This window comes from Anser cygnoides, chromosome 8 (assembly GCF_040182565.1).
Source record: "Anser cygnoides isolate HZ-2024a breed goose chromosome 8, Taihu_goose_T2T_genome, whole genome shotgun sequence".
Lineage (NCBI taxonomy): Eukaryota > Metazoa > Chordata > Aves > Anseriformes > Anatidae > Anser > Anser cygnoides.
Genome location: NC_089880.1, coordinates 28,082,644 through 28,106,697, shown reverse-complemented (window position 1 = coordinate 28,106,697; position 24,054 = coordinate 28,082,644). Strand labels below are relative to the sequence as shown.

At 42.3% G+C, this 24,054-nt stretch overlaps 1 protein-coding gene and 1 long non-coding RNA gene across 7 annotated transcripts in view; both read left to right on the top strand.

The window, feature by feature from the left end:
• Positions 1-22,147, top strand: part of LOC106032996 (uncharacterized) — a 33,295-nt gene extending 11,148 nt beyond the window's left edge. Inside the window, exons 2-3 of the long non-coding RNA XR_001205128.3 lie at positions 11,102-11,272; positions 12,484-22,147. This is a non-coding gene — a long non-coding RNA (uncharacterized lncRNA). The remainder of the gene's footprint in view (positions 1-11,101; positions 11,273-12,483) is intronic.
• GLIS1 (GLIS family zinc finger 1) overlaps positions 1-24,054 on the top strand; it is a 191,855-nt gene that overhangs the window by 108,748 nt on the left and 59,053 nt on the right. The window lies entirely within an intron of this gene.

Sequence of the window (24,054 nt, the reverse complement as noted above, 5' to 3'; positions counted from 1 at the left end):
ATTGCACACTGCAGTAATGTTTAGGGCAAAACAGTATAAGACATTGGAGCCTTTTGTTACTGCGAGTCATATCCTCCTGAAAGCCAAGTGTTTGTCAAATTAAGCAGACAGCTCATGCCTGGCTGTCTTTTGGGATTAAAAGCAGAGGGAGGACATGTCTTACTTGCATGTATCAGTACGCAATGCTAAAAGGAGAAGAAAGGGAGACAACTCCGTTATTCTTTCTTACTCTGAAAATCTGTCCCTGTGTTTAATGGTGGATGCAAAATTTTGACTGTACTGTACAGTGCTCGAGTTTTTGGTCTTGGGGTGTCCAGGAAACAAAAATTAAGATGGAAATTATTGGGAAAAGGACAGTTCATTATTTATTTGTAGTATATCAATGAATTTGGGAATAAATAAAACTGAGAGTTGATAGGGGCGCTTAGGGCAATGTGTTAGCTGTACGCCCATCAGCACAGTCCTGACGCTATCACTTGCAAGGTGGCCACAGCGCCATGAGCAAGTGAGCATCTTGTGCTGGGGTGGGGATTCGTGGTCATCTGCCGAGGTCAGCAGAAGGTTCAAATACCTTTATTTTTTAACCTGTTGTCTGTAGTGACCACTCCCTGGAGGGAGCTGGCTGAGAATAGGAAGGGACCTGTGAATTGCATCTGCTTTTATAGAAACTTAGAGGTTTATCAGACCCTGTGGTTGTGAAATGCAGACTTGGAAATACCAGAACCAGAGTGGACAGCACTGGTGTTTGGCACAGGACAGGTGCTGAACGTGTTCAGGTTCAGGACACAGGCTCTATTTCCCCTCCAGGAAGACAAAAAGTAGCTGTGTGGGAGTGGTGTGGCTCAGCCGCAGTCCCTGCGTGTTTTGTTTGGATAACAGCAGTGTCCTATGCAGTAGTTATTTTGGAGCTGGGCTTCCTGTGTTTGTTCCTGGTCTATTCATTAATAATAATGGAGTGTGAAAACCTAGCTCTGTTTTCGAGTTATCAAAATAAATTCAGACTTTGTGACCAGTTTTTGTCATAAGTGGGGTATATGATCTGAGCTATTTAAATATTTGTTTGCAGCACTGCCTTCCTGCTGCTTTATTAAGCCTTCCAGAACTCTGACTCCAACGAGGACGTGAGTTCACTTTGAAGGGAAGGGGTTTCTCATTCACTTCTAAAGCTAATCACTACGTGTTTGGAAAGATACATAGACAAGACAGACAAAATATGAGCAACACATGTACAACCTAACAGCCTTGTAACAGGGAAAATAAGAAAATCAGAGGTTACATCATATTATTGTAAGAATACAGTATTTTGTTTTCCAAACTGTTATTCAACAGTGGGATGAATCCTTGAGTCATCTTGTGTTTGAACTTCCAAAACGGCCTGTGGTTGTTCCATCGTTCCTCTCACACAGTCCCCAAAGACACAAGAGTTAGAGGCAATGATTAATCTTTCTGCCTTAATGGCCTGATCCAGCATTTGCTGATGTCGAGAGAAAGCTCCTGATATACTTCGACAGACTTTGGAGCAGGCCAGTGATTTTTCAAAATTATGCACAAGCAGCAAATGAGAAGCAAGTCGGGAAAATCTTTCCAAGTGCTGTGGACCCAATTTAAGAAACTGCTGTATTCTGTTGTAAGACTATCTAGAAACCCCCAAATACACGCACAAATACACAAACACATGGCTTATAATTCATTGTGATCACTTCCTACCTTTGATCTTTTTTTCTACTTGACTTGTGTGCATATGTGTGTATGTGAGAGTAAATAACCTAATCCTAATTGTCTGAAGATACACATACAGACATGTAACAACATGTATTGCTTACATAATGCCATAAATGAGCGTAGTGTTTGTGTGTAAATTATATTTATATATAAATTTCCTACAGTGTATATATGTAGCCAATATAAATAAATTCTTGTCACGGTAGTGGATTTTATCTATATATTTGCCTTATAAACTAGCAGGTAATAATTTAATTCAAAAGGTCCTTCCAAAAATGCAATTAATGTCTTTTGTTATAGTTTCCCTGGGTTTAATAATCCTCTCTTCCAGATTTATATTGGTTTCTGGAAAGTAATGCTTATTAGAGTGTTTTTCCAAATTGGCCACAATAATCCACTGAAATCTGCCAGCTGAATCATTGCTTTGCTTGTGAAATTGCCAGGATCGCCTGACAGTTATTACTGGGGCAGAAGGGGAGGGGGAAAGGGAATGAAAGTTTCATAATATGTCACTGTTACTGATACCTCCGCTATGGGTCTGAGATTTGGATTGAAATGTTTACTGAATTCTCTGTGAAAGGTGGAATGCAGGGTGGCAGATTGGCAGCAGGGCTTATAACAGGCAAAGTTCAGTAATTTCATTAGGCAGTTGTACTTCATTGTGGGAGTATTTAAAAGCATACGCATATACGCGCGTGTGTGTGTACCTAGGTGGTTTTTTATAGGTATGTATGTGTGCATTTTGCCCCATGCATACTCCCCCAGCCTGGTTGTTGCAGAAGGGGTATATACACGAACCAAGATTGTGTTTTACATAAAAATCCCGCCACAGGTGCCAAGTCACCACCTTAAATCAATCACCTGCTGCCAGGCGTGTTAGCACCTTAACGTGCTTATTCTCTTCTGTATGCTGCTGGTGAACGTGGGTGGCAGGTACCGAACAGCCGTGGTTCTAATACATTTCATTTTCTCTCACACTTTTGAGATATCTTTAAGGAGCTGATTTTGCAGTGTCCAAATTAATCTTTCATGTGAACTGCTGCAGAATGGACCCTAGCCTTGCTTTTGAGAAGGATTTACATCCCTAGCAGTTGCTGACAAAAGGATGCTGGATCCCACTGCCTCGCTGCAAAGGTATATAAAAGAATAGCAGGGCTATGGCCTGCCAGGGCTATGCCAGAGGGAGCAAGACAAAATGCCTCCCCCTCAGGAGCCCCGGCACCAGCGCCAACACAGAGCCCGTTTGGGGATGAGCGCTGCAGGCTGGGATAAATATTGTCACCAACAGCCATCCCTGGTGAGGCATTGCTCAGAGCAGCACCCACCCCCAGAGAGCATTTATGCACGGGATTTGTATTTTAGAGTTGGAAATAGGCTTTAGTTTAAGTAATCTGACTAGGAGGCAGGACGGGCGGTGTAAGAGTAGCATGCTGCAGGACAGGCAGCTGGATGGGGCTGTGTAAGCACCCGTAGACGCGTCTGCATGGAACAAATGGCATATGTTGGGGTTGCAGGGCTGTCAGTGCCCTGCTCAGGTGCAGCAAATCCAAAATCTTCCTGATAAAAGGCCATTCTGGCTTGGATTTTTTTATTCGTGCTGTTGCAGCCACAGCAGTTCTATCATGGAAGCGTTGCCTGTTTGTATATTGTGGGCTGAGATAGTGGATGCCCACATCAGTACAGCCAGAAAAAATAACAGATTCTGAAACATTTTTCATTCCACAGCATGTGGTCAAAGATGAGTTCTGTCTCAGCAGATGTTCATGTGCAAAATGATGCTTTAAAGCAATAAACTTCCCCTAGATTTTCCTCGTGATGCTGCTGAGTTTCCCATAAATACCAGCCAGGGCAAAAGGCACGATGTTCTGCAGGTATCCTTCTGGTTCGGCTGTCCCCTGGCGTTGTGGCCAGGGTCAGCTCAGGGGCCGTACACTTTGTGGGAGCAGCCATACAAACATGCTTCCCCTTTTAATGCATTCTCCTCTGTCTGTAGCAAGCTGAAATGGCAGACAACACGTGAGGAATCAGCAGTGCTGTTTACATTCGAACACCAAATACCAAAGTCAGTGCAAGCCAACTGGATGGCAGAAGCAGTCATCTTCAATTTTTATAGCCTTATAATTTGTAAGACAATTTTTATTACTCTGATTGGAACAGAGATGATGTTTGTAATGCCTGTTTATGCCATTTCAAACTTGAACATAAATCTCATTTTTTAAGGGGATTTTGTGGTTTTCTTGGCTTTATGGATTTTTTTATCCTTCTTTTATGCATTCTGCTAAATTAAACCAAAATAAACCCAAGGAAAAAAGTGATTCTTTAAAACTACTTTATTATTTTATCCCTTCTTTGGACAGGAATTTTCATCAGGAGGCAAGGGCAGAACATTCTATTCAGCTTCTGCCTGCTGATTTACGCTGCCGTCGTTGTAAAAGCCATTATGACGGCCAATAACTAGGAACAGGAACTGTAAGGAAAAGCTTTGTAATACAATGCCGCTCCCCTTTTTCACCAACAGCTTTGTTGGTGGTCCAGACGTAATTCAAAAACGTGTTAGATGGTTCTCGGAGAGAAGCATGGAGCTTCTTTTGTTTTAGGAGGAGTCCAGGCCCAAGAGGGCATCTTGTAGTCTTCTGCCTTGGCTCTAAGGTGCAGTGGGCTTGCAATAGAAAGCTGCAGATTAAGTAATGATAGCTGTTATTTTTCCTGCCCAGCAGACCTTGGGTTCTGGTGGGGTAGCTTACAGGGGATGCTTCCAACCACAAACACTGGCAAAATCCTGTGGGATTCTGCCTTAAGTGTTAGGGATAACATTTAAGATTGAGAGTGTATACATGGCACTATGGACCTGCAGGTCGGAGCAAATGCTAAATGAAACCACGGATATATTCACAGGAAACCAGGGATAGATTTGGCAAATGTGTTGCTGCCAGCAGTATTGTTTGACACGTAGAAGTACTTCTAAAAGGTAGCGAGTCTACCCACCTGTATATCTGATGCTAAAACGTCAGTTTGTTATTGCAAGGTAGTAAGACTCAGTTGCCACTTGAACTTGACAGCTCATTCAATAGATCCTGTTCTGAGCATTGCTGTGAGAGTAGACCATGGTGGCATCAAAGAAAAAGCTTTTGCCAACAGTTACTGGAGAGCAGCAAGTGAGATATGACTCCTTTTTCCTATGATCATGTATAGAAAATGACTGTAGTAACACTGAGGTGTATGCTAGCAAATCCTGACTTGTTAAAGTTTCCAAATGTAAGTGGTAGATGTTCTACCAGCATTACCAAAGCGTTTTTATTTTAATTTTTTAAAAATCCCATTGCTTGCAGCTGTTCATTTCTATGGCACTCTGTTGTTTATGGACGTTATTTCCATATGGGTACCCGGAGCTGTTTGTTGTGCAAGGAAAAGTTGTTTGTTTCGCCTGTATGTGTGTGTGTGTATTGTACTTGTTTGGTGGTGGGTTTTGGTTTTGTTTCTGTTTTGTTCTTTCAGATTAAGGTTTTTCCCGTTGCAAAATGGATGTTGGCATACAGACATGACCACAAGTGAATTGCACTTGTTAAATGTTTAGATGAACAAATGACATTTGCAATTTAAAAAAAAAAATCTTCTCACGTAGAAAACTTAGGCAAAGATAATGTTTATGGAAAAAAAAATCTTTTGCCCCTGGCTCCATATTCTAAGTACCTCTACCCTGGTCTCTGTGCTGCTTTGGTGCAAGTGAGATGAGAATCTAGCCCCTTTCATGACCGATCTCTTTTGATTGACTAGGCAATGCAAAAGACACATGCAGCATCAAGTTGTTTTAGCAACTAATATTTGACAATTTTAAAAAGTTTTCTTTAAGGCTGAGTTTTATGTAAAGCTGTTTACATTAAAGTGACATCCAATTAAAGTGTATCATGTAACCCACATCACAGTTCAGCACACATTTTCTGTTTTAGCTGACATATGGCCCCATTTATGAAAATAAAAATCATCATGTTTTGATGATATGTTCACATAATTTATGTGGAAAAGCAGGGGGAGAGAAGCAGAGAGAGGGAATGCTTTTACTGTGTAAAGCTATTATTTTCTGTGACTCATTAAATGTCTTTTAACCCATGTGCACAGGCATATCCCTCCTCCATCAATTCCTGCCTAGGCTTTTCTCTCCCCATTCTCCATGCTGGACAAAGGGACTTAATAGATGTAATGGGCAGAGACAGTTTGCACGGTACCATCCCATACCACAGGCATTTTTACAGTAAAGGATTCTTTAATATTATGAAGAGGAGATAAAATAGTTAACTTAAAAACAAATCTGAGGACAGCAGAGCTAATTAAGTCCCGTTTTTCTTTGGTTGTCCCAGTGCTGTGTGCCTGTGAAGATTCTCTGATGTCTGGGAAAAGATAATCTACTGAGGTTTTTTTCTCCAGTCTTTTCCCTACTCAGCTGCCAATTTTCATAAAAACTTGTAGGAACTTAACACCTTTGCAACCAGCAATCCGCTGTCAAATTTGGCTGGCATTTTCTCCATACACAGAAAAATCATTCTGGCTCACCTGGGTGTTTCTGGACAACTTAAAATGGGAAGGCAAGCTGATTTCATTTGGGTAACTAATTGATACGGAAGATGGTTTGTTTTATGAAGTGGCCATGAATCAGAGATGTGTAATGTGTCAGCACAAACTTGGGTTTGTCAGGCTACCTACAGCCAAGGCTGGGGGTTTGGTGTTTTATCCACATCGTGACCCTCGCTGGAACTGACTCTGCAAAACAGAAGAAGCCTCTAAGCTGATTTTAATCCTGCCTTAAGCAGTGTGATGACAAAGCATTATTTAAAACTATAGATTTGCATGTTTCTTGTTAAACAAACGAATTTAAACTCCCAGGCCTTATTTTGTTTTTGTACCAGCACATCAGTGGAAGAAAAGACTCTGCTAGCCAGCAAATTCAGCATGTGCAGAGGAATCAGCCAGTAAGTGTGCAGTGAAAACAAATTAATTCCTGGATTTCCCACATATGCTGGAAGGTAGACTTGTCTTTAAGATGGAAGCAACATGCCTACTGCAGAACATTTGTTTACCCACAGTTTGGGGATCTTAATCATTGTTTAAATGGTAGCTGTTGTTGCACATCAGAGTGCAAGGCACGTTGAAGATAGTTGGACAGTATAAATCAATATGCCATGATCTCGTTGCCAGGAGAAACTAGACTGTATACCTGCAAACTGCTTTATTATTATTATTTTTATTATTTTTTTTATTGTTTATTTTTTTTAATAGCATGAGACTGACAAATGGAACCTTTGGCCTGTACAGTTTTGGTCAGTAGATGTTTGGCCACTGTCGTAGATAGGAGTTGAGTCCTGTCCTCTGTGAATGGACTCTTTAACATATACTACAAAAAGCTCCAAAGAGACATGAACCCAAATCAGTGAGGCAGACATTAAATTTGGACTATCCCGTTCCTTACTATGTATGGCTACGAAACCTCACAAGCGTTTCTTTTTTGTTGGAAGAGAAACAGAGCCTTGTCAGTTGTACAATATTATACTGTAATCACCCTCCATTTTCTGCTTTCTAATGACTTTTTAGAGTCATCATTCTTGACATAAGTTAATGTAAAAAGGAAAAAAAAACCTCACTTCCTCACTTGCCTCTAACAAAAAACTAATAAAGTTACCATTTACCATCTAAAGTCCAGTGGGATCTAAACTGCTGATGATAATATTAAGTCCTGAGAAATGTAGAATTTCCAATAGAATCTGGCAACCTCTGGCAGAACCTCCTGTTTATAATGAAGTATGTGTATTATGTATAGTTGGATGGTGATCCTAATCAGGGTCCTGAGATCTGCGCACTCTGGTTTTGATCATTATTACTGAGATTAAATAGGCATAGAGCCAAAATGTTGCAATGTAATAACCTAGGAGTTGAGCAGGAGGGAGCAGAGGGTGAGGGATTATTTATTGGTTGGATAAATGGGGTTACCAGTTACTGGATGTAACAGAGACTTACTTTCCTGAAGTCAATGACCATTAAAACAATGGGGCTTATGAATGAAGAATGTCTGTCAATTTAAAAAGCAGAAAATGTATCATGAGTGAAGGACATGGCCAAAATCAGGCCCTCTGACCTTGAAGTATTTTTCAGTTTGCAGATTCCTAAAAAAAAAAAAAGGTTGTGTACTCTTGGATAGCAAATATATGTCCGCTGGTAATTGGCTTTTTGTAACAATGTTTTATAGCAGTCTTATAAGGAGTTAACCAAAACACTTCTCAGACCATGGATACGACCCTGCTGGTCTTTTTCTTTCTTAGCTGGCTGTAGGTTTGTGCATAGGAGTTATTCAGCAGTAGGCAAAAGAATTATTTTCCAGGTTTTAAGAACCCAGAAATCTATTACATATGCTCATAAGCTTCACTTTCACCGAGATCATTAAATACAAATAGAAATTCCCTCCTTAGTGCCGAATTGTGCTGTTTCCCATCAACTCATCACCTCAGAGAGGCATTCAGGTTCCCCGAGTAGGTAGAGTAAAGCTGGAATTGTGACGTCTGCTTCTGTTCTGTAATTTGATTCCTAGAGTTTTGGCAGTTTCCTTAAGGAAAATAATTTTACAGGGTTGGGGTTTTTGGCTTTTTTGTTTTGGTTTGGTTTAAATTAAAAAAGTCTGAAGCTTTCATCAGAGAAATTTCTGTATCCATCCAAAGGAGGAAAAAAGCCCTCAATACTATCCCAAAAAATTGTTCTAATAAAAATTAAGGAACAGTTAGAAGGAACAGAGGTTAATCTTCTGAAGATTCTGGCTTACTCCGATGTAGATGTTAACAAAAGCTAATGGGAATGTCATGTGTTACTTGGGGATAGTCTAAAACATGCACATACAACATGCACATGGGAAATCTAATAGCTGGCTTGAAATCACTCTTAGCAGACTGTTTCACTTTGTTTCAAAAGCAGAGTCAGTGGTCAGTGCTCCGAGGGTATCCTGCACAGAAGAGACACTCCTAAGTTCCCTGCAGGAGCAGCCCCTGCTAGTTCTCTGCGCTTTGGCTTGCAGGGTTGCTCACCGATTTCGCCTCACCTGGTCTTGAAGCAGCTCTCGGTAATGTAATTGGAACCTAACTGCGCTGCCGTGCTCAGGGGGTCGATAAGAAAAGGAACACGCTCATCCCAACAGGGAAGACCTCGTAATTTCTGTGCCACCAAAAATCCATTGCGAAGCAGCCAGTGTGTCATCTCAGAGCTAAGGACAGAGAGGACAGACGTGGATTTGAAAACAAAGTATGTCAAGTTGTCTGAGATAAACAGTCAGCTTGAGCCAAGAGAGAAATGGTGTCCAAAGACTTGATTTTTCAGAGGTACCAAGTGCTCGGCACCTTTAAAAACGGACTACTTGTGAAGATGTTTGAATAAGGCTTTAGGTGAAGAAGTTGGCCTAGTTTCAGTTGAAATTAATGATTCACTGCAAGCGGTGTTAAACAGAAACATCAGAATTATCAGAATAGCAGGACAAAAATAAAAACATAAATTGCAGGTGGCTAAGCATGTTTTTAGCACAACAGATTCTGCTCTCTGTTCAAAGGTGATTTGCCAGGTATAGTAAATCTTTCCTCTGCTGCTGGCTGAGATGAGAGCTTCTCAGCGAGCATTTCTGTTTGCCCATTTGATGTGAGGTGCCCACAGATTACCTTCCAATGAGGTTTGAACCGTGCTCACCTCCCATTTCTGTGCCCAGTCCATTCTGGGTTTCTGGAGGCTATGAAGCACACGTGTTGTGCTCAGCTTCATAAGAATTTGTCCCTGCTTGAAGTTTGTGAATTTTCTAGAGGAGACTTCAGTTAAGAACTAAAATTACCCAGAGGAGTCACCCAGTCCTCCTGTCTGACGTACATGTCCGCTTCTGTCTTTCTGTCCCCTTTTTCTCTTCTTTTACTAGTGATTTAGTCTAAGGTTTCTGTCACACCTGCCCTGTTAAAACTCTCCTGTTGGCATTTTGCTCCACGTCTCAAAGGATTTGATTCCTGTTCCAGTGCCCTTCCCAATTCTTCTGGTCAGTGGGGAATGGCTGCCAACCCGAAACTGAGGAAAATCTCCGTAAGAGAGCTTTTCCCATGGTGTGGTACTTCAGCCAGTCATTCTGGGAGAGACGAGGTGTTGTCATGGTGTCTTCGGTTGTTAGGAGGATCCTAAGCCTGATTTGGAACATTAATGGCTTGAGCCTGAACAAAGTGGTCAAAACATCACGGAATAAAACTCCTCTTCGGTGTCTCTGCCTGGCAGGGCAATATGACTTTTGTCTGTCATTCATCTCTGACCATCCTAGGTACGTAGGTTTTGGGTACAGCTGTGCTCAAAAAGCACAGAAGCTTGCAAGAAGGCTACAAGCCAGCTTCCACAGCCAATGTGCCTGGAGCACTGTGATTTTAATCATACAGTTTGAGTTCCCTGCACTGTAAGAGTGAACCTGGGTTAACCCTGTGGTGGATGGAGTAGACTGTGGTTGAACTTGTGACAGAAATCATTTTCAGGTTCTGCATTAACAATAGGTACAAGCCAAGGTGGAGATCGCAATGTTCTGCTCCCATGCAGACAAGTCTTTTTGTCACAGGCATTCACAGTTGTGATTTGAGGTTACTGAATTTATGGGAAAGGAATTAAGGGGGTCATAAAACAGGACTTAACCCATACTTACCCATCTGCAGCACTGCAAGCACGCTGTTTCTGTTTTTTCTTCTGGAGGCAAGTTCTGTGAACTCACTTTAATAACCTGGCCAGGATAAAAGGTTAAATACATATAGCCTGCAGAGCTGCTGAACTCCAAGACTTTGGGGACTTGTTGAGCCTCGATGGGATCCATACACTGTCTGAGACTCTGTTCTGCTCCAACTGGCTGTTAAGACACCAAAATTACTTGGTAGCCTGGTGAAATGTACCACAACCGTTCCCTGAAGAAGAACAGGTGGAAACATGCTGAACAGATTAAAAGGTTTGTCTGACAGTGACCCCTTGCTGAATGGTATATCAAAAAGTGAATACAGCTTTTAAATCTGGAACACACGGCCTCTGACTTGATGCTACGCAGGCTGACATTTGAACACCATCACCATGGCAAAGTCTACATTACATTTTTTAATAGGTATACACATATGTAATAAATGTAGAAAGTCAAAAGGATTTCCAGAGATTTGTAGTACATTATTGTAATCACAACAGACTTTAAAAATAGGTATGAATTTCCTTTCAGTGGGGAGAGACCAAAAGAAAGACTATAAGCTTAGCACTGTTCATCTTCCTGGGCCATGATACCTGTGTTCCAAGAGGCCCAGTTTTGAAGTTGCCTCTTTTTCATGCCTTTTAAAGGTTTTTCACTCTGTTCATCATGCAGATAAGCTGTGATGAAAACCCAGCGTGTTAATACCCTCACCCAAATAACGAACCACCTTCCCAATACATGGGCTGCAGGTTTGGGGTACGTGGCCTGACCACTGTGTGCTCAGAAGCAGATCCCCCAAGGATTGTAGCCTCTGTTGAACATTCTCCGCTCCCATGAACTCAGGTAGGAAGTTGAGGCTTTTGGCACCTTCCGTCAGCCCAGCAGAGCTGAGGAAGGGTCACACCCAATGAGTATATTGATTTCCCTCAGTGCTTGCCCCTCGGCGCCCTGCTCAGCGGTGAGTGCCGTCTCCGCTGCCACAGGTGCGGTAAGAGTGGATCAAGGCATGCAGAGGAAAAGCTGTTTTGAAAAAAAAAAAAAAAAAAAACTAAAAAAACTTTAAAAATAGTCTTTCACAACAGCTCTGGACTCAGGATCTTAACAACTTCATAAAAGCTTGTTGCTGGTGTTGTAAAACTCTAATACACAAGTTCGTTCCACATAAGAACACGGCTGTAAGTTTTTAGCTCCAGATGCCAAAGAGTGAGCCCAGCCTGTTTAAAACGTGTTAAGCTGCAATATGCTACATAAGTTAATACCAGCCTTCTCCTTTTTACCTGTTCTGCTTGGGCGTGTGCCAGTGCCAGTCACTTACATACCCCTTTACCTCGATTCACTGGAGGAGATGAGGCTGCCAAGCCAGATATTTACCTTGGGAACACACATTCTTATCCTGTAGCGTTTCATCAGCCACAGCTAAAGAAAAGATTTATGGACTTTGTAACTCTAAGGTTATTTAAGTCACTTGTTAGCCAAAAATAATGTAAAGACATACAGTGCTTGTTTCAAAAAAGTTTGTAATTAGGAGCCCATACTTTGCTCTGATTTACAATGTACGCTTGGTATCCAATTAGCAATAATAGTGTTCTTTTAACTAACACACATATCCTTCCAAAATTATGCAGACTTTCCAATTACTGCGCTATGATGAAATTATAGCTAGAGACTCATAAAGTTGTGCATAGTTTATAAATGCAATATATTCTTAACTACCTTGCGGTATGGTATATACTAGCAAGGCTCATATGTTCTCTGTGTTATGGAGGCTTGTTAAAAAACACGTATAGGATTATTGAAAAAGTATGTCCAATAATATTTATGTACTTACTACCATTGTGATAGGCAGTAACTGTTCATTCTGATTAACACTTCTGCTCCGATACAGCATGATCAAGTGACTCAAAATCTCTAAAATACTAGAAACTGTTTAGAAATTCCCTCCAAACCACCTGGAAATTTAAGTCCTGGGAAGGTTACTGTTTGATTTCTTTGTTAACTTATAACATCCCCTTTATTTTGCATAACATGAGATTTTTTTTTCTAATTTCTTAAAGCAAATTTGAATTGCAGTGCCTCGCCAGCTTATATCCAGTATCTTCCTCTTGCTGTTCTTGTAGCCAAAGCCAGAGCTCCAGCCATTCCCACTGGTGTGGGAGCGAGCTGATAATCAGTAAACAGCGTCCTAGAGTTCAAACCAACACCAAGAGAACGGGCTTCCGAAGTGCAGAACAACCTTTGATTGCTTTCTGGTGGTGGGAGAGGTCAGAGAGGAGCTCCTTACTCTGCTCGTAGCAATCCCTTTCCAGCTGTGACATTCTGGCATGTTTGCAGAGGGTTATTGATGAGAAAACCATGTCTTTTACAGGACGGGGCGACTGACTAAGGCCTGTTCAACGCTGTGAAAGTGTTAGTAACATTTAATAAGATGACTAAGCAGACTGCTCCAGGGCTTTTGTAATTTATTTGTTATTATTTGTTGCTCAGAGTGTGCTGAGGACTGTTAGTCCTGGAATGAAACTCCCGTTCAGCCTGCAGAAAACGTGCACGAGTAGAGAGACTAGCCAGAGAGCATGTGCATTGTAGTGCTGTAAGAATTAGGACGTGTGTGTGTCTTAGCTGGCATTATTAGGCTATCTTGGGTTTGCTATTACTGTTCATTAAAAAATGATTTCAGCTTTGCCAAAGCCTTGTGATCTCGTTGAGGTGAGAGTGGACAAGGAGAAGATTCAGCAGGGGTGACTCAGGCTGTTGTCACCCGCAGTCATCCTGTGACCTGTCCTGGCTCACCCTCCTCCTCCCCAGCCTCACGGAAAGGCCTGCTGTGGAACATGCTCTGTGTCACAGCTCGGGAGAGAGGCCCTCAGCCTGGGGGAGAGGACAGAAAAACTGTGAGGTGGTGGCAATGCCTTGCCCTTTACCTCCCCTACCCCCAGTGAAAGCCGCTGGCTTGGGACAGCTATATGCCTTTACAGTGTAACCTGTAATCAGAGATCATAATTAAAAACTGAGTAACCTATGAATCTCCCGAGAGCTTGCTCTTTCCTTGTTTTTACAATTCTTCCAGCCTCATAAACGAGGCTTCTTCAGTGTGAGTCACTTGGGGGGACAGTTTGGGATCTTCAAGTTTTGAGGCTATTTTAATTTTTCAGGCTATTCATTGTCTGCATTTGCTTTGTTTCATTTGGTTTGGTTTTCCTTCAAGCTCTCAGTACTATATAATATAAAAGTATTCGGAGCTGTATAAATTACGGCCCAAGACGCCTCAGGGGACGTGGAAGTGAGTTACAGCACTGTGCCTGCATGCAGTGTCTCAGCTGCTCCGACTGGCTGGGCCAAGTGGAAGGAGGCTGAGAATCGTTACAGCTCGAGGAGAGCTTGGTGCCTGATGGCAATCGGTGCATTCAGTCAATAAATCTGACCTGATTCATGCTGCCAAGCTGCTCTGGCACACCCAGTGGAGGTGTAGGGCTGATGGATGTGGAAAACCTGTTTGCAGCATTTCAGGGTAATCTTAAGAATCGTCACTGTTCCAAAGGCTTGCCTTGGCCCTGGGACTGGCTGTCTCCACAACCGTCCAGTGAAACTTCCAGAATTGGCAGCTGAAGTCCCAGCTGTTACCGGTGCCACCCACTGCTCTGCCTCCTCTGCAGCCACCCCCGACCTTCTCTCTGACTCTTTCTGCAGGTTTGACTCAACCGAAAAAAGGGACTGAACTGAGAAAAGCATGTTTGGTTCATGTCTGCTCTACCCTCAGCTGGCATCTGTCTCCTCTTGCCAATTCAGGTTGCCCAAGGTACTAGAAGCAGTGCAGTGTATGCAGGACGGAGGAGAGGCAGAGCAGTAAGTACCATGGGAGCAGTCAGGAGAAGGCAAAGGCAGATCCAGGGTAGGTGTGGTTCAGGCTACACAATGATAGACATGTCCAACAGCTGTGGAAAACAATAACAGATGGATGAAAGAAAGATTTATGGGAAGATGGTGTGTGCAAACAGGGGCATTAGAGCTGCACTGGTTCCCATTCAACTATCTGTTGAAAACCTCAACAGAAGAAGAAAGCCCCTCACTTCAAAGGGCTTACGTCAGCTGAGGAGCCGTGCTCTGTGGCCTCTATCTGGAGAAACTGCAAAGGCTCAGAAAACATGCTAGCAGCTGGTAACGTGTCTGTAGCTAATAGTATGGAAGCACTTTTATGTTCGTGTGTTGCAAATATTTACACATTAAGTCATGGTAATTAGGAATAATTAGAGTGGAATGTACCTTGTATTCACAGTGCCAGGAACTAGGTCCATGTCATAAACACCGAGTTTATTTCTGTTCAAACTCTACAGCACAGGACACAGAGTCTTTAGTGCCTTCCCACACTGTGCCCAGCGCTGGGACACGGCACAGTGGCACAGGCTGTCTGTGAAGGACCTCAAATGGGTACATCAGCAATGGTCAAATCCAGAGCTTTATATCCTCTTAGGAAAAGATGGATTTAGAGATCGATTCCATCATGTTCTCTGTAGTCCTTCCCTTCCCTTTGGCTTGCGGAATTGGTGCTGTCAGTGGAAGCAGAATGGTTTTATGGCCCTTCAAGCCATGGTATCTAAGGGCTTGAAGGTAAGGGGAGAAGTGAATGTTTTCTCTGTGGTCCTAAAAAGTTTGTCTCAGAGGTTTCTGATCTTTTCCAAACACAATATTGCTGTAATACTGTAATTGAAAAACAGCAACAGCAGCAACTAAAGAGCTCCTAATGCAGGAGGAAAGATCAGTGTTCACTATTTAGGCTGCTACTTGTATCAGAAAGATGGTCACTTAGGTAGATGGGCAATTCTATGTTCTGTCGTAACTGGTGAAATAAAAAATAAACTGGCTAGGTATGTGATTCCAGTTGTTGAATTTCCTCTTGATAGTTATGGGCTAGTGTCTGAACTTTGCCTTTGTATTTGATTAAATTGAATATTATAATTGACATTGCTATTCAATGTTTTTGTCTTACAAAATAATTTGTGAAGTAATATCAAATATTCCTCACCAGCTACCCACAGCAAGATTTGTCTTCTCCCAGAGATACCTAGTAATATGTGGTAAGAAGCCTTTCCCCCACACTGTGAGCCCCAGCCTTCCCAGAAGGACTATTAAAAATAAAAAATAATCTTTGTTAAGAAAAACGTTTCTCATTGGGAAGCGGAGATGATTTATCTAATGCTTAGTGAAGGGCCCAGGGAATTAGAGGGACCCGTCCCAGAGCAGCTTTCCTGGTGAGGTGACAAACAGCCACAAGTAAGGCACTTAAACCCTGTTGTGGGAAACCTCCCTGTGGATTGCAGCGTGAGCAGGAGATGCCACTTATGGCAAATCCAATTTGTAGAAACTGTTGACATCTCTAGCAGCCAAGAGTAATGATAGGCTTTTTGTTTGCTGATGCCATAGCAATACTGTCATTTCATAGTGTTGTTAGGCATCATTATTTGATGTTCATAAATGTGGTGATTAAAAATGACAGAGCACATAAACTGCTTTTTCCTACTTTGTATTTATCCCAAGATATTTATTAATTTTGTAACTCCCCAACATATTATTTCTTCACCTTGCGTAGCATCTAGCAGTAGTAAGCCATGCTCAGCCACACCACCTCAGTGCACTCTTTCATTGCCATGTTTGTCATTAGCATGTGCTTGGTGATCTCTGGTTTTGTGGCCCAGTGGGACGGGATGTTGTTGGGGAGGTGGACACCATGTGTACTGTGGACAGTGCTGGCAACTGTGGGAAGCTCAAATGTACTGTGCCAGTGCAGTGGTTGTGAAGATCACCAAAAAGGGTGCGAAGAAGTAGAGACACGTTCTGTCCTCGTCTTACCATTTCTTAATACCGTACAATACTGTTCTGGCTTGAGGAACGTACTGCCAACTCTTCCTAATATTAGTTGTGTTCTGAAATTGGACAGTGATGGGAGGAGGCTGTGTAGTTTTAAAGTGAATCCAGTCTTTAGAGATAGTTGAAATCTCCAGCTACCATGAAATATGTTGTCACTTCAATTACAGTTGCAAGTACCTCTCTCTTATTTGTTTCCTGTAATACCAGACAGACTAGGTAAATATATATCTTTTTTTAATGAAGCACAATATAGTTTTTAAATGGTTTATATCAAGTTGTTTCCAGTTTCTTATAAACTCCTGATTTCTAAATATCCCATTATTTGTTCCATATGTTTCACTGAAGTCATTGTTATCAGTACAGCAGAAAATGCATAAATAATCTAGTAATTTAACATAAGTTTGTGATTTTTCTTAAGTTACTGTCAATCAAATATCATTAGTATAAACTGAAATCAAAGCAGAGCCAAAATCTGTAATTAAATCATGGAGGATGTCCTGAGACAATAGGAAAACAGGGAGTGCTCTCGTAGGCTGTACCGGGCACAACTGTCATTGTGTTTGTTAGCTGAGAGGCCGCAGAAGTCTTGAAGGAGGTACTTCTTCATGACAGTGACTCTGCTTTTGTCAAACAGGTTTCAAAGAGCAGTCATGACACTTGGTATTAATCCATTTGACTCTGCTTTTCACTTGAGCTAAACGCTTCGTTCTACATGAGGGAATAAACACAGCTCATTGCGGTGATGAAATAGGAAAAGTAAAAAATGGTTGGGGAAGATGCTCAGGAGAACAGGGCAATGTTGTACAAAGTCTCCATCCTGTGCAAAAGGAGGTCACGGAATGGAGCTGGCAAAAGAGTCAGGTTATGCTTCCTGTAAAAGTTCATCATTTCCTGACCAAAAAATGTCCTGATTGCCCAATGCAAAAGACAACTTTTTTTGTTTTGTCTCCCCTCGGTCCCCTTCCAGTAATGAAAAAAAGAAAAGGAGAAGATAGTAAGAAGAAAAATGTGAAAGAGGAAAAGGGGAAAAGAAAACAACACAGAAATAGATAAAAGTTTGTGGAATCCTTATAGAAACATTCAGAAAAAATCTAAACTATCTGAACATTTTCAGATGTTCACAAAATGTAATTTTAAATCGAAGATGGAAAAAGAAAAAGCAGACCACTCTGCTAAACTCAAACTCTGAAAACTCAATTCTCACCAGTAACCTAGGAGGTCACTGGGAATTATTTATGTGACCACAATTCCTTTTTTCTTTCCATAAGATAGATTTCTTTCAGACTTGCACCTTTTTGTTGAACGTGTCTTGGTTATTAGTGCATAGCTTTGATATATTTTCTACCCATCTCTGTGTTACCAACTGATAAACAGCATCATGCCTCTGAATCAGGTCCGCAGGTCCAGATACCTTTAAACTTGCGCATTTTCTCCTCATTGACCCAGGTTGTTGCCACTGAGTCTGTCTTTGATTTTTGATTGCCTTAGAGTTGTGTTTTCAGATGTATGCTTAAAGTAGAGATTACGCTGATGAAGTCAAATGCATTGCTTTTGGTCTGTGGCCAAGAACCCAAGTTTACCTTTCCGTTTTCAGAGGATGATGAGGTTGTCTGTTCAACTCAGGTGAAAATCCTATTGGACAAATAATAGTGTGTTCCCATTATAGCTTTTATATTGACAAGTTCAGGAAATAGCCAATTTAACTATGCAATGAACACTCATCTGCTCTGTGGTTAGTCTCTGCTATGCTTTTTTTCTTTCTGGGATTCTCTTTCTCTTCTGAATCTCTACTTCTGTTCATAGACCCCTGATCTGAAAATGCAAGGCCAAAGGACAGTCAGTGGTGCATGAAACAGCCCGATTTCTTTCAAATAAGAGCTCCATTTCCTCTGGAGAGGTAGAAAGTGGGAGGCCAACTGTAGACTTTAGCTTCACGGAGTAAACCAGAACACTGGGAGGGAGACATTCCCTAAGGAAAGCTGTGGCAATCAGTGTAGAGCAAGGTGCACCGCAGTTCAGCAGTGGTGTTGGAAGACACGGTCTTTTCAGTGGTGCTAGGAGCAGGTGCTATAGCTCAGTGCATCTCAGAAGAGAAGAGGACTGCTGATTTCACAGTTGCTCTAGAAAGCCCTATCGATGCCAGAGAGGAGGAGGAGATGAGGCTAGACTCCACCAGGCAAGAACGGGCGGTGTATGTTAGTGCTGCTGCAGTGATGGCCCTTCCAGTGTTTCTGTTGTAAGCTCCATTTTTCAGGGGTTTATAACTTGCTCATAAAAATTTACTGCAAGCTATAATTTGGCACACAGGGTTCCAGCCTGAGAGAGTACTGCTTTTCTTATTTAAACTGCATTTGGTTTATTGACGGGCCTGTTTTCAGATTGCAAGAGAGTGATGAGTGGAATAGAAATCTAATTGTTTCAGAAACTTTTTTTCCCCTTTTAATACCCTGTAGCCCCCAAACAGCTTTAAACATCTACTGGTGCCTTTGAGTATTACAAAAAATTAAAACGAGTTAAGAAATGCATGTTTAAATAGTGGCTACTGTGTATAGTGAGTAATTATATTTACAGCGTATCGTGTCTCTCCGCCTGAACGATCCCAGAGCAGCTTTCCAACTTTTTAGATAGGGAAATGTATTTCCCCACAGCTGAAACAGAGACATCAAGAAGGATAAAATGAAGCAATTAATGGCATGTAGCCATATATAGCAGGATTGATTGTGACTTGGGCCAGGCCATTCAATTTGATTCATCTGGTCTTGCAGAAGACGCCAAAGGTGTTGTGAATCCAACTTTCAGGCACTGCCTTTCTCTTCTGGAGAACACAGGTAAGAAAGAAAGCAATTTTGCAGTTACAGTTTAAGCCACTGCTGTATTAAAGCTTCTGGTTTGAAAGCACAGCTGTGGATACATGGTTTATTGGCTGCTCTGACTTAGTGCTACAGGCAAGGAGTTCAGGCTTTGCAGGTGTCCGGGTATCTGTGTCTGGGTATCTCTGCCCACCTGCAGCGTCCCGCTCTTCCCAGCCTCCCTTCTGCCTCCGGCTGACATGGCCACCACAGTTCTCATCCCAGCCTTTCAGAAGGAAGAATGGTTGTAAAAGTGTGAAGTGAAGCACTCAGAAATTGAAAAAGGTCCTGCTGAAAGCTCTGTCCCATGCTCCAATGCGTATGTAATTCTGCAAGCTGGAACTACTCGTTTACACGATTTTAAATACATTCAATAGTGGTAAAATGGTTTACTTTTTCATATTTTTTTTGTTTTTATGAAGAATGGATTTCTAGCCGAAATGAAAATTTCCATTTAGGTGTTCACCTGGCTAAATATTTTGAGATGCCTTTATTTTGCTTCATTGTGAGGCCTTACCTTTCTTGACAGAAGGCGCTTTTGAAAACATGTTTGGATTGCTTTTGTAATACCTTGCATCCATTGTGGTAATGTGAAATAGGAAGAAAGACTGGCATTTTGTTAATTCTACTACTGGGACCTCCTCGACATTTCACTGGGCCCGTGCTGTTGAAAACCCGGTGGTATCTTTACCTCTTGCAATGAAGATCCTGGGCTCAGGCTCGTTAGATGGTTCCTGTTGCAGACTTGAATTTCTTGTGTGGAATATCACAAGCCTGAAGCAGCGTGGCAAGGTGTCAGATCTAACTTTTCCTCCTCGCACCCAGAAAAATGAATTTTACAATCTCAAAAGGTGTTTTTACAATCACGGGGTATTTGTACGCTCGGGAAGCTTTGAACTGCACTTCTTGTACCTCCCACCCTGGCTGATCTCATCGTTTCGAGATTTGTCTTGACTAATTCAAGATTCCTATTGCACCCTTGGGGATACAACTTCAATTTTAAGAAAAAAATTGGCTATAGAGGTACATACCAAAAAGACCAAGCAAAGGAATTCTTTAGACTGTGTGTGGCCACAGTCCTTCGGCAAATCACGTGGATGTGCTAGGCACAGATTGCTCCACTGCCATATCTTTTTCTCTTGACAGAAAGCTGACAGTCTGCTGGCATCCCACGGCAACGATCCTGCAGTGTGCGCGCTTATACTTCATCCTACAGACTGTGTGTGTGTGTGTAGGGATTCGCCATGCTAATTTGCATGGCTAGCATTAGAGAGGCTTTTCCTGAAAGATAATAAATTACAGACGCTGCAGTCTTGTAGATGTGTTTGGGAATGATCAGCACTTTGCTGTTTCTTCCACGTGGGGACAGCTACTGCAGAGAGCTCGGGCAGACTGAGCCTTAGCGCAGGTTGGTTAGCAGAATGTAATCCCAACTCCTTGATGATGGGCTGGCCACACCTTCTGTATGTTTTTGGGATTAGGGAATCTGAGGGGCACGTTTAGGAGGTGAGAACCACGGTACCAGTGACAGGGGTGCGGGAGGTGAAGGGGGAGCAGCACAGAGTGCGTGGGGCACAGCGGAGGTCGGGAAAGGGGCTCAGGGGGAGGGAGAGATGAGGACTGGCAGGAGGTGCTGGCCAAGAAGGCATTTTCCTGGAAGGAACAGCTGCTGGGAAGGGCAATGTCCACGTTCCTCCTCCTGGAGGTGTGCTACTGAGCGACGGGCTTCAGGCACCCACAGCAGGGTGGGGGACACCAGGTGCAGGGGCAGCTCATCCCAGCTCCCTAAGCTTTGCCTGTCCTGTTCCTGTTTCTGACTGCTCTCATGAAAAATTAGAAGTGTTCTCCCTAACCTGTCTGAGCCTTTCTGTGCCGTCTCCCAGCTCCTCAGGGCTCTTGGAGGAAACTGCTCCAAGAGGGAGGCTGAAGAAGCGCTGGAGAGGCGGGGAGCAGCAGAGAGCACAGAACGGGCGTTGTGTGGCAGGGCTGTCATTGCCAAGGGTTGAGGCAGTGCAGAGGGACAGTGAATGAGAGTGATGAGAAATTATTGTTTCAAAATCAAAGAAATGAAATGGCACCCAGTTCTGCTGACACACAGCTGAGATTGCTCAGTGGCTAAACCTACACCTTTGAGACTTAAGGCGTGAGGAGCTGTGGCACTGGTTTTCTCTGTTTCACTCTAAGATAACACAGGAAAAGATAAGGATGTGTAGAAGTTACTTAGTACCATTGATCTTTAGGCACAGGAGAGACTTAACTGATCTTTAAGGTCATTCTATGATTCTATGAACTGCAGATACGTGCTCCAATCCCGGCTGTTTAGCACTGCTCCCCCATGCCCGTTGTTGTATTAACTTGCCAGCCCAAAGCTCAGCGAACCCAGGGCTAAAGTTCCCTTCTGACAACTTGTCTCTTCTCTTCCAGAACATGCAGTTCAGGTAAGCACAAGCATCTGGAAAACATGGAAGAAAAAGTTAATGTGAGGCAGAATGAGAAAATAGATGGGTCACAGAGCCTGCAGTGCATCCGTAGCCAGTTGGCAGGAGCTGGCAAAGGCCACTCGGCATTTTCTGCTGGCCTCCTCACTGCCTTCACCACCTTCAGAATAGCTGACAAGGTGAGAAGGTCCATCCCCACAGTTAAGGGAGTATTTTTGAAGCGAGTTACCTTTACCTACCCCAGGTATGCTCAGGGCTTGCCTTGTTTCGACACTGAGCGCTGTGAGCAGTGTGAGGATGTTACCTGTGGATATAAAATAGCTGATTAAAACAAAGTGGTTCCAGGCTGTGGGTACAGGGGAGGTGTTTGAAAAATCATGGCTAAGGTGGTTCATTAATAGTGTTCATTTTCACGGGCAAACTTCAGCCTTGGTATATGTGACAAATACAGATGGCTTCTGCTCAGTGCAGCTCACCTACGTGACACTTGCTGGAGCAGAAAACACACCCCCTGACTCCCAGTGTTATGGGACATCACACAGAGAAGGCAGAGGTAGGATGGCTTTGCTGGGTTCTTTTTTCTTTTTTTTTTTTCTTTTTTTTTTTTTTAAATATGAATTATGACCCTCCTTATAGTTTTTTCCTCTTTCCTTTTGGAAATCTGGCTTTGCTCTGTAGGTGATGCTGAGGAGAAAGCACTACCAGGTTGTGTCAGCAAATACTAGGGGTACACTGTATGCTGTTCATCGGCAAAGATTTATGTTTGGATAATCAGATGTTCTCTCTCTCTCTGTGTTACTGTATGGATTTATAGGCATTATCCAGACATACTTTTTCAAAATTTAGCAGACATTTCTCGTCTGCACCTACTATGTGGATGTGATGCCTATATCATCTCAGATGTTCTAAAATACATGCAGCTTTAAAGGCAAATGAAGTACTGATTTCTGTCAAGCTGGGTTCGTAAATTCTAAGTGCTTTTTTTGGTTTATTTTTTGTTTCTGTGGACCTGTGGAGGATTTAAGAAGGCAAATGCATTCACTTGCATCGTCTGTAGCATAAAGACTCTTGTGCAGAGCCTTGTAGATATAAATTAAAGATTTATTGTCACCATTTCTTAGAAAGACATTTTTAAAGTGCGTGCCAAAGTTTGTTCATGAATGCCCGTGTGCCTGTGAAAATGTCAGCTCTTGAAAATGAATGGAAATGGCAATAGTAATAATCTCTTATAGTTGTATAGAGTCTTTCGTTTTAACAAGTCTAAGATTGCTTCACCCAGGCACGTGGCAGGCTGCAGGACATGGTTTGCATGGCTTGGAGACTTCTGGCAGGACAGGCTATGGAGAGGGAGATCTCACAGAGCTCAGCAAGGAGGAGAGCATGGCAGTGGGCTGCAGTATTACTGTATAGCTGCCATTTGCTTAAAAGATTGGGATGCCATTCTCTGTGCTTTTGTTTACTGCCCTGTAACCTTGACAGGGCTAGTCTTGAAGTACTTCAATAATAATTTCACCATGCATGAGCTTTCAGCAGAAGACGTGGAAACATGATTGAAAAAGCTCTTCCCTGGCTGTTCATTCATGCACCAGGGTTTGAATGGTGCCGTCCTTTCTTACCATTACTTGTGTCTGTGGGATGTGCACTTTGAACTGAACAGATGCCTATTAAAATTAATGTTCTCTACTTTTGACTGATAAAATCGCTGATCTGGTTCACAGCATGGCTGTGCAAACACTTCTGTAGGCTGAACTGAGGGCATGCAAAACAAAGCAGGAATGAGCAAAAAGTGGTAGCAAACAGTGGCAACGTTTCCTTAAGTCAGTGCTGGTGCCAAAGACGCCTACAGTGGTTTTTGGTCTTATTTTCCCTGAAGTAAGAGCAGCATTATTTGACAAAATGCAATGGTGTATACCTAATGTTTTAAAGTTTCTCCCTCTAGAAGTGGAATGGAAAGAGGTCTTTATTTAGTACATCACTTGAATTGTGATGGTTAAAATAAGGTATTGTATGCCATTAAGTCATAAGTCATAAGGTCATAGAATGGTGTTGGGGTTCAGCTAGTGATTTTGATGCCGTCTCAAGTAACCACTCTGGTGTATGGTATTTAATTAAAAGCAGAAAAATTGATACAATTGAAAGGCAGGAATCTGAAGCCTTAAGAATGGTGGCCAGCCTGGTCCTTCTAACATACTAATTGTCAAATCTTGCTCTACGGCTGCATCTGGGACCAGTCTTTGTACGTCCTTTATCTCTTTAATTCCTTTTGCAAGGAACAAAACAAATTGGAAATGAAAAACACTGGCTTATTGTATTCATCTAAGGACATGCTAATTGAAAATGATTGCTTCATACTGGGATGGATTCGAAAATATGTACATCTCTCTTTCCCTCTTTTACACACAAATCCATAAAATACTTGTGTTGAAATAAGAGTTACTGGGTCAGAGGGAAGTGAGATAAGTAAACCAGAGACAGGCAC